The sequence below is a fragment of the Orycteropus afer genome, unplaced genomic scaffold, assembly GCF_000298275.1.
Source record: "Orycteropus afer afer isolate SDZICR_OR568_19922 unplaced genomic scaffold, OryAfe1.0 scaffold00689, whole genome shotgun sequence".
NCBI lineage: Eukaryota > Metazoa > Chordata > Mammalia > Tubulidentata > Orycteropodidae > Orycteropus > Orycteropus afer.
In genome coordinates, this window is record NW_006922276.1 from 1,049,720 (window position 1) to 1,057,635 (window position 7,916).

Sequence of the window (7,916 nt, forward strand, 5' to 3'; positions counted from 1 at the left end):
ATCATTCCTTGGGAATCACAGGGCTTTACTCCTCATGGTGCCCCTTGAGCCTAGTATATATGAATATCAAGCAGCCTGAGTGTCCTACATTTGTTGGGGGGCTTCAGCTTGAGAGCAGATTTACTGAGATCTATGCTGGGAATTGTAGAGAAGCCTTGTGGAATGAAGCAGTTCATGTGTTTGGTTTATGATGGTGGTATAGAGGGGCTTGCACTTGGAGACTTCAATTCTCCTGGATAGAAACAAGCCCATGTGAATAGGTGGCAAATGGGAAGTTTGTGAACATAATACCTCCCGGTGTTGGAAACATTTGTCAGGCTTTTCTCCGTCCCTGTTCCCACTGACATCATCAGGACCCTCATCCCCTAAAACATGTCTTACTGTTTTTTCGTGATGAAAAATACATTTATTTATGGGTGTGTACATTAATATTCTTAGTCTCAAAAGAAGAAATACATTTGGAAGGATGGTAAGAGTTGAAGTTGCTTGCTTTGGAAAGATTGCTACAAAAGGACATGTTTGATGGAAGTAGTGGGTCAGTGAAAATGAAGGAAACATTTGATTAAACGAATTGATGAAACAGCCTCAACAATGGGTTCAGATATCAAAGATCATGGAGATGGTGCAAGATTGGGCAATGTTTCATTCTGTTATACATAAGGTCACCATTTGGAGCTGACTTGAAGGCAAATGACAATGTCATGTTGGAACTGAACAAGTAAAAAGAGGAAGTCCTTATTTTTCCTCACCCTCAACTGTAAACCCTTTGAGTAAAGCATAATTATGAGTTTTAGGTTGTTGTTGTTGTTAGGGGCCACCGAGTCATCTCCAACTCATAATGACCCTATGCACAGTAGAACGAAACACCACTGGGCCCTGCGCCAGCTCCATGATCCCTGCTGTACTTGAGCTCATCACTGCAGCCACTGTGTCAGTCTATCTCGTTGAGGGTCTTCCCCTCTTTGGTCGACCCTCCACCCTACCAAGCATGACATCTTTCTCCAGGGAATGGTCCCTTCTGACAATATGACCAAAGTAGGAGAGACGAAGTCTGGCCATTCTTGCTTCCAAGGAGCATTCTGGCTGCACTTTCTCCAGAACAGATTTGTTAGTCCATGGCACTTTCAGGATTCTTCGCCAGCACCACAACTCAAAAGCATCAATTCTTCTGTCTTCCTAATTCATTGTCCAGCTCTCACATGCATAGGAGGCGATTGAAAATATCATGGCTTGTGTCAGGCGCATCCTAGCCCTCAAGGAAACATCTTTGCTCTTGAAAGAGGTCTTTTGCAGCTGACTTGCCCAGGGCTATAGATCATCTGATGTCCTGACTGCTGCTTCCATTGGCGTTGATTGTAGAACTAAGCAATGTGAAGTCTTTGACAACATCAATCTTTTCTCCATTTATCACGATGCTGCGTATAGGTCCAGTTGTGCGGATTTTTTTTTTTTTTTAAATCTATTGAGATGTAATCCATACTGCAGACTGTAGTCTTCAATCTTCATCAGTAAGTGCTTCAAGTCATCCTCACTTTCAGCAAGCAAAGTTGTACCGTAGCATATCGCAGGGTGTTAATGATTCTTCCTCCAATCTTGATGCGACATTTTTCTTCATATAGTCCAGCTTCTCAGATTGTTTGCTCAGCATACAGATTGAATAAGTATGGTGAAAGGATACAACCCTGACACACTCCCTTGCTGATTTTAAACCATGCAGTGTCCCCTTGTTCCGTTTGAACGACAGCCTCCTGGTCTATGTACAGATTCCTCATGAGTACAATTAAGTGTTCTGGAATTCCCATTCTTCTTAATGTTAGCCACAATTTGTTATGATCTACACAATCAAATGTTTTGCATAGTAAATAAAACACAAGTAAACATCTTTCTGGTATTCTTTGCTTTGAGCCAAGATCCCTCTGACATCTGCAATGATATCCCTTGTTCCACATCCTTTTCTGAATTCAGCTTGCATTTCTGGAAGTTCTCTGTCAATATACTGCTGCAACCGTTTTTGAGTTATCTTCAGTAAGATTTTACTTGTGTGTGGTATTAATAATAGTGTTTGATAATTTCCACTTTCTGTGGGATCACCTTGCTTTGGAATGGGCTTCTTCCAATCAGTTGGCCAGGTAGCTGTCTTCCAAATCTCTTGGCATAACTGAGTGAGTGCCTCCAGTGGGGCATCCATTTGTTGAAACATCTTAATGGGTATTCCATCAATTCCTGGTGCCTTGTTCTTCACGAATTCCTTCATTGCAGCTTCAACTTCTTCCTTCAGTACCATTGGTTCTTGATCATATGCCACCTCCTGAAATGGATGAATATCGACCAGTTCTTTTTGGTATAGGGACTGTGTATTCCTCCCATCTTCTTTTGATGTTTCCTGCATCATTCAATATTTTGCCCATAGAATCTTTTAATATTGCAACTTGAGGCTTCAGTTTTTTCCTCAGTTCTTTCAGCTTGAGAAATGCCATGTGTGTTCTTCCCTTTTGGTTTTCTAACTGCAGGTCTTTGCACATTTCATTACAGTAATTGGCTTTGTCTGCTTGAGCTGCTCTTTGAAATCTTCTGTACCGCTCTTTTATCTTGTCATTTCTTCCACTTGCTTTAGCTGTTCTCTGCTCAACGGTAATTTTCAGAGTCTCTTCTGACATCCATTTTGTTTTTTTCTTCCTTTCTTGTCTTTTTAATGACCTCTTTCTTTCTTCATGGATGATGTTCTTGATGTCATCCCACAATTCTTCTGGTTTTCGGTCACTGGTGTTCAATATGTCAAATCTATTCTTTAGATGGTCTCTAAATTCAGGAGGGATACTTTCAAGGTCATATTGTGGTTCTCATGGACTTGTTTTAATTGTCTTCAACTTCAAGTTGAATTTGCATATGAGCAGTTGGATTGGTTTTACAATCAGCTCCTGGCCTTGTTTTAGCTAAAGATATTGAGCTTTTCCATTGCCTCTTGCCACAGATGTAGTCAATCTGATTCCTGTGTATTCCATCTGGTGATGTCCACGTGTACAGCTGCCATTTGTGTTGTTGAAAAAGGTATTTGCAATGAATAAGTCATTGGTCTTACAACATTCTATCATGGTCTCCAGCATTATTTCTTTCATCAAGGCCAAATTTTCCAACTAGCAGTAATTCTTCTTTGTTTCCAACTTTTGCATTCCAGTCACCAATGATAATCAACACATCTTGATTGCATGTTCGGTCAATACAGACTGCAGAAGTTGATAAAAATCTTCAGTTTCCTCATCTTTGGCTTTGGTGGTTGGTGTGTACGTTTGAATAATCGTAGTATCAACTGGTCTTCCCTGTAGCCATATGGATATTATCCTATCACTGACAGCATTGTACTTCAGGACAGATCTTGAAACATCCTTTGTGATGATGAATGCCATGTCATTCCTCTTCAAGCTGTAATTGCCGGCATAGTATATCATATGGTTGTCTGATTCAAAACGGCCAAAACCAATCCATTGCAACTCACCAATGTCTAGGATATCAATCTTTATGTATTTCATTGCATTTTTGACAACTTCCAATTTTCCTAAATTCATACTTTGTACACATTCCATGTTCTGATTATTAATGGATGTTTCCACCTGTTTCTCCTTAAATTGAGTCATGCCAGGTCAGCATATGGAGGTCCTGAAAGCTTTACTTTATCCATATCATTAAGGCTGGTTCTACTCTGATGATGCAGCTCTTTCCCACTCATACTTTGAGTGCCTTCTAACCTAAGGGGTTGGTCTTTCTGCCCTGTATATGACAATGTTTCAGGGCTATTCATAATGTTGCCCAGTAATATCAGACAGTGTTTCTCTGCTATTCATAAGGTTTTCCCTGGCCAATTTTTTGAGAATTGGATGGCCTCTTCCTTCTTCCTACTCTGTCTCAGTCTGTAAGCTGTGCTGAAAACCTGTGCACCATGTGTAATCCTGCTGGCTTTTGTGACACCAGTGGCGCAGCCTCAAGCCTCACAGCAACATGCAAGCCACCACAGTATGACAAACTGACAGACAAGTTTGTCTTCCTTAGCTGTTTGAAATCTCTCTGCCCTCCCCTTACCTAGATCCCCGTGGTTCTGTCTTGGCCCAGCTCCTCCCCCACCTCCTGCTTCTGGATGCCTGGCCTGTCTGCCCCCTTATAATTATACACTGAAAATTCATTTGAGGTACTTAATGTAATTTCATTCTTTTTCAATAAATCAAATGATCATGCTACCCAGGGGTCTAAGCATGAGCAAAGTATTAGATTTTGGGAGAAGGACTTCTCAGGGAAGCAGAGAACCCAGTGAGACACATGTGCCGTGTTCCCAGTCCCCCAGGCTCAGACCTCAGCCTCTCCTTCTCCCTCCATGGGATTCGCTCCTTGTCTCCAGATGTCATGGAAAATGAAGTTTCCAAGATTCTCCAGTGCTCTCTGTAGAGATGCTCACCAGACACTGGAGTTTCCAGGAATTAAAAAGTGTGACAAAGTTTCTCAGAACTTTTCTTGGCTCCCCTGTGGTGGACCATAATGGTTGCCACGGTGAGGTGATAATTGCAGTTCTGTGGGGAGGTGAGGTCATAGAATCTCAAGCTCATATCTGGGTCTGGCTGCCTCCCTCCCTACACCTATTGACCACTGTGACTGTCACACTGATTGCACATCCTGGTAGTGGGAAGGAAGGAGCTGGTGAGTATTTTCTACTTTACCCTGAAAGTTTGAGTCCTTAAGTGAAGGAGGTGGATCAGGTGTCTGGGTGAGTGATTAAGTACGAAAGGGTTTCTCATGCTGGTAAACCTGGGTTAGTGCCAAAGCCAGACAGGGAGGAGGTGAGAGACATGAGCTGAGCTAGAAGAGGGCGATGGGGATCCTAGATGCTACTTCAATTTCTGATGTCTCCTAAGGAAATTTAGCCTAATCTTAAATGACAGTAATTATTGAAGTTTTGGGCCACTGATCATGAGACTTGATTTTGAAGGTGCTTAATTGATGTCTAAGGAGTTCTGGTGGTACAGTACCTACAGAATTTGACTGCTAACCAGAAGGCTGGTGGTTCAAACCTACCAGCCACTCCATGTAAGGAAGACTGGCCAGTGTACTTCCCTAAAGATTTATTGCCTCAGAAATCCAAAGGGGGGTCGCTATGCATTAGAATTGACTTGATGGCAATGAGTTTTGTTTTTAAATTGATTCCTGGGTTCCACAAATGTTTCGTTCTCAGCTACTAACCTCAAAATAAATAAATAAATAAAAAATAAACAATAAAAAACACAAAAACAAACCTTCTATTTTATTCAGAAGATGCACACGATTTCATGCCTTACAGATTCCGGTTGGGACATGTGTGTTACATTTGAAAATCTTTCACAAATCCTGCCTCACTGGAGAAGTTTTCCATGACTCAGGCATTAATGCACAGATAAGAGTACAATTTGAAATTGGCAATAACTCTGTTGCTCCCATACACTACTGCATCCCACGTGGATCCTGTCCCATAGTTCAGAGCACGGACTGAGAATGTTCACCAATTCCCGGGATGGGGCTTTGTACTGTTGTTCTTGGCACAAAAGAAAGCAAGTCTTTGCAGTGTCATGTGATATTGAACCCTTCTTTCCCTCACCAGCTTGTCTCGGGGCAGGTGTCTGTACAGTATCATCCTCCAGGCCCTGCATCTACACTGAATAGGATGTCTGAAGCTCTCTGCTGTTCCTGAGGCTGATCCTGCACTTGTGGGGGTGGGGGTCTTTGTGGATGGGGCTGTCTTCTGGGATTCAGTACTGTGACCACTCAGGGCTCAGGAAAGGGGAACTTGGACATAGCACTGAATACAGTACAGCTCCCAGGAGGCTTGGAGCCCTGTATGGAATCACGCCCAAGATTCCAGGTGGCCAGAGTGAGGAAGACAGCCAGTGCCCTCTCTATGGAAGCCTCTCAGGCTACAGGAGGAATTGATTTTCTGACCTTAACCCCATAAAGATTGGGAAATTAATGCACTAAAGAAGCCTGTCTGTTTTCAGCCCAGCCAGGTTCAAGTCCCCTCTCTGCCTCTAACCAGCATGTGAATTTAGACTCATCTCTTAACTTCTGTCTGCCTAATGCATCCTTCACTTTATCATGTAAGTAATAGTATTTTCTGCCTTGTAGGTTTGTGAAGAATAAAGAAGGCACATGTGGACAGTCTTGATAGCAATGATTCCTACATTGTAAGTGTCTTTAAAAGGTTTTTTAGTCAATGATTGGAAATATCATAACAAAAGAAGAAGAAACAAACTTTCAGTCAATGTTTCTCAGTGGGAATTAATGGTAGGTGGGGCACAGTGGATTTCAGTTGACGTGATACATGTGGCCCGTGTCTCATCTTCCCAAGCAGGACCCTTTGGCTGAAGACAAATATCAGTCACTGGGAACTGAGAGAATGTCCTCCAGGGAATTCACATTAGGAATGGTCTTCTTATCACAGACTACAGTTGGGATCCTGGGGAATTTCTCTCTTCTTCACCATTATGTCTTCCTGCACTTCACTGGGGGCAGGTTAAGGTCCACAGACTTGATTCTCATGCATCTGACTGTGGCCAACTCCTTGGTCATTCTCTCTGCAGGAGTCCCCCAGATTCTGACAGCTTTTGGGTGGAAAGATATTTTCAATGGTTTAGTATGCAAATTGCTTTACTTTGTTGGAAGAGTGTCCAGGGGTGTGTCTATGGGCAGCACCTGCCTCCTGAGTATGTTCCAGGCCATCACCATCAACCCCAGTAACTCCAGGTGGGCGGAGCTGAAGCGGAAAGCTCCCAAGCACATTGGCCCCTCCAGTGTCCTCTGTTGGGTCCTCAACTTGGTCATAAATATCGCAGTTCCTGTCCTTGTGACTGGCCATTGGCACAATAAAACCACCACAAAGAGAAAAGATTTTGGGTACTGTTTTACAATTCGTGACATAACCATAAACTTACTGAATGTAGCACTGTTTTCTTTCCCTGATCTTGTGTGTTTGGGGCTCATGATATGGGCCAGCAGCTGCATGGTTTTCATCCTGTACAGACACAAGCAGCGGGTCCAACACATTCGTAGCAACACCGTCTCCCGGAGAGGCTCCCCTGAGTCCAGAGCCACCCAAACCATCCTTGTCCTGGTGAGCACCTTTGTGTTTCTTTATGCTGTCTCCTCCATCCTGTCCATTTGTGTGATTCTTTCACATTCTGTAACTTGGTGGCTGGTGAAGACCGCCGCACTAGCTTCTGCATGTTTCCCAACTCTCAGCCCCTTTGTTCTCCTGAGCCGTGACTCCAGGGTCTCTGGGCTCTGCCGTGTCTGCTGGAGGGAAGACACACTTCTCTCATCTCATCAGAAATGTGTAACATAAATTGTCTATTTGTGATTAAATTCAGTTAAAGATGTACTCCAATTATGAGCCAGTACACTGCACATTCGACGGCACATAACAACGACAACAACAGTGATCTTCTAGTCTGGTTGTTTCCTTTTTGAGCTCTGGTAGCATAGTGCCTAAGACATTTGACTGCTAACCAGAAGGCTGGTGGTTCAAACCCACCAGCCACTCCTTGAAAGGAAGGTTGGGCAATCTACTTCCGTAGTGATACTGCCTTGGAAACCTAAGGAGGGGTTGCTATGAGTCAGGTCCAACTTGATGGCACATAACAACAACAATACTGCACATTGGGGAACAAGACAGACTTTTCCAATAGTATGTAGCAGCTAATAATAGCAATAGTCAATGTTTTCTCATGGAATTACTATGTAAACACTTACATAATTGCATCGTAATGTGTGTAGTGGAGAAGTTCAGAGTCCAAACGGTGCAGTGGTAACTGGTAACTGAAAGTTCGGAGGGTCAGACATCCCTATTGTTCAGAGTCACCTGGGAAGACAGCCCTGGCCATCTGCTTCTGGAAGGTCATACCTGG

At 43.2% G+C, this 7,916-nt stretch overlaps 1 pseudogene; it reads left to right on the forward strand.

Annotated features, from left to right (window-relative positions):
• The first annotated feature begins 6,294 nt into the window (after nucleotides 1-6,294).
• LOC103211061 lies at nucleotides 6,295-7,354 on the forward strand (annotated as a pseudogene).
• Nucleotides 7,355-7,916: the final 562 nt, after the last annotated feature.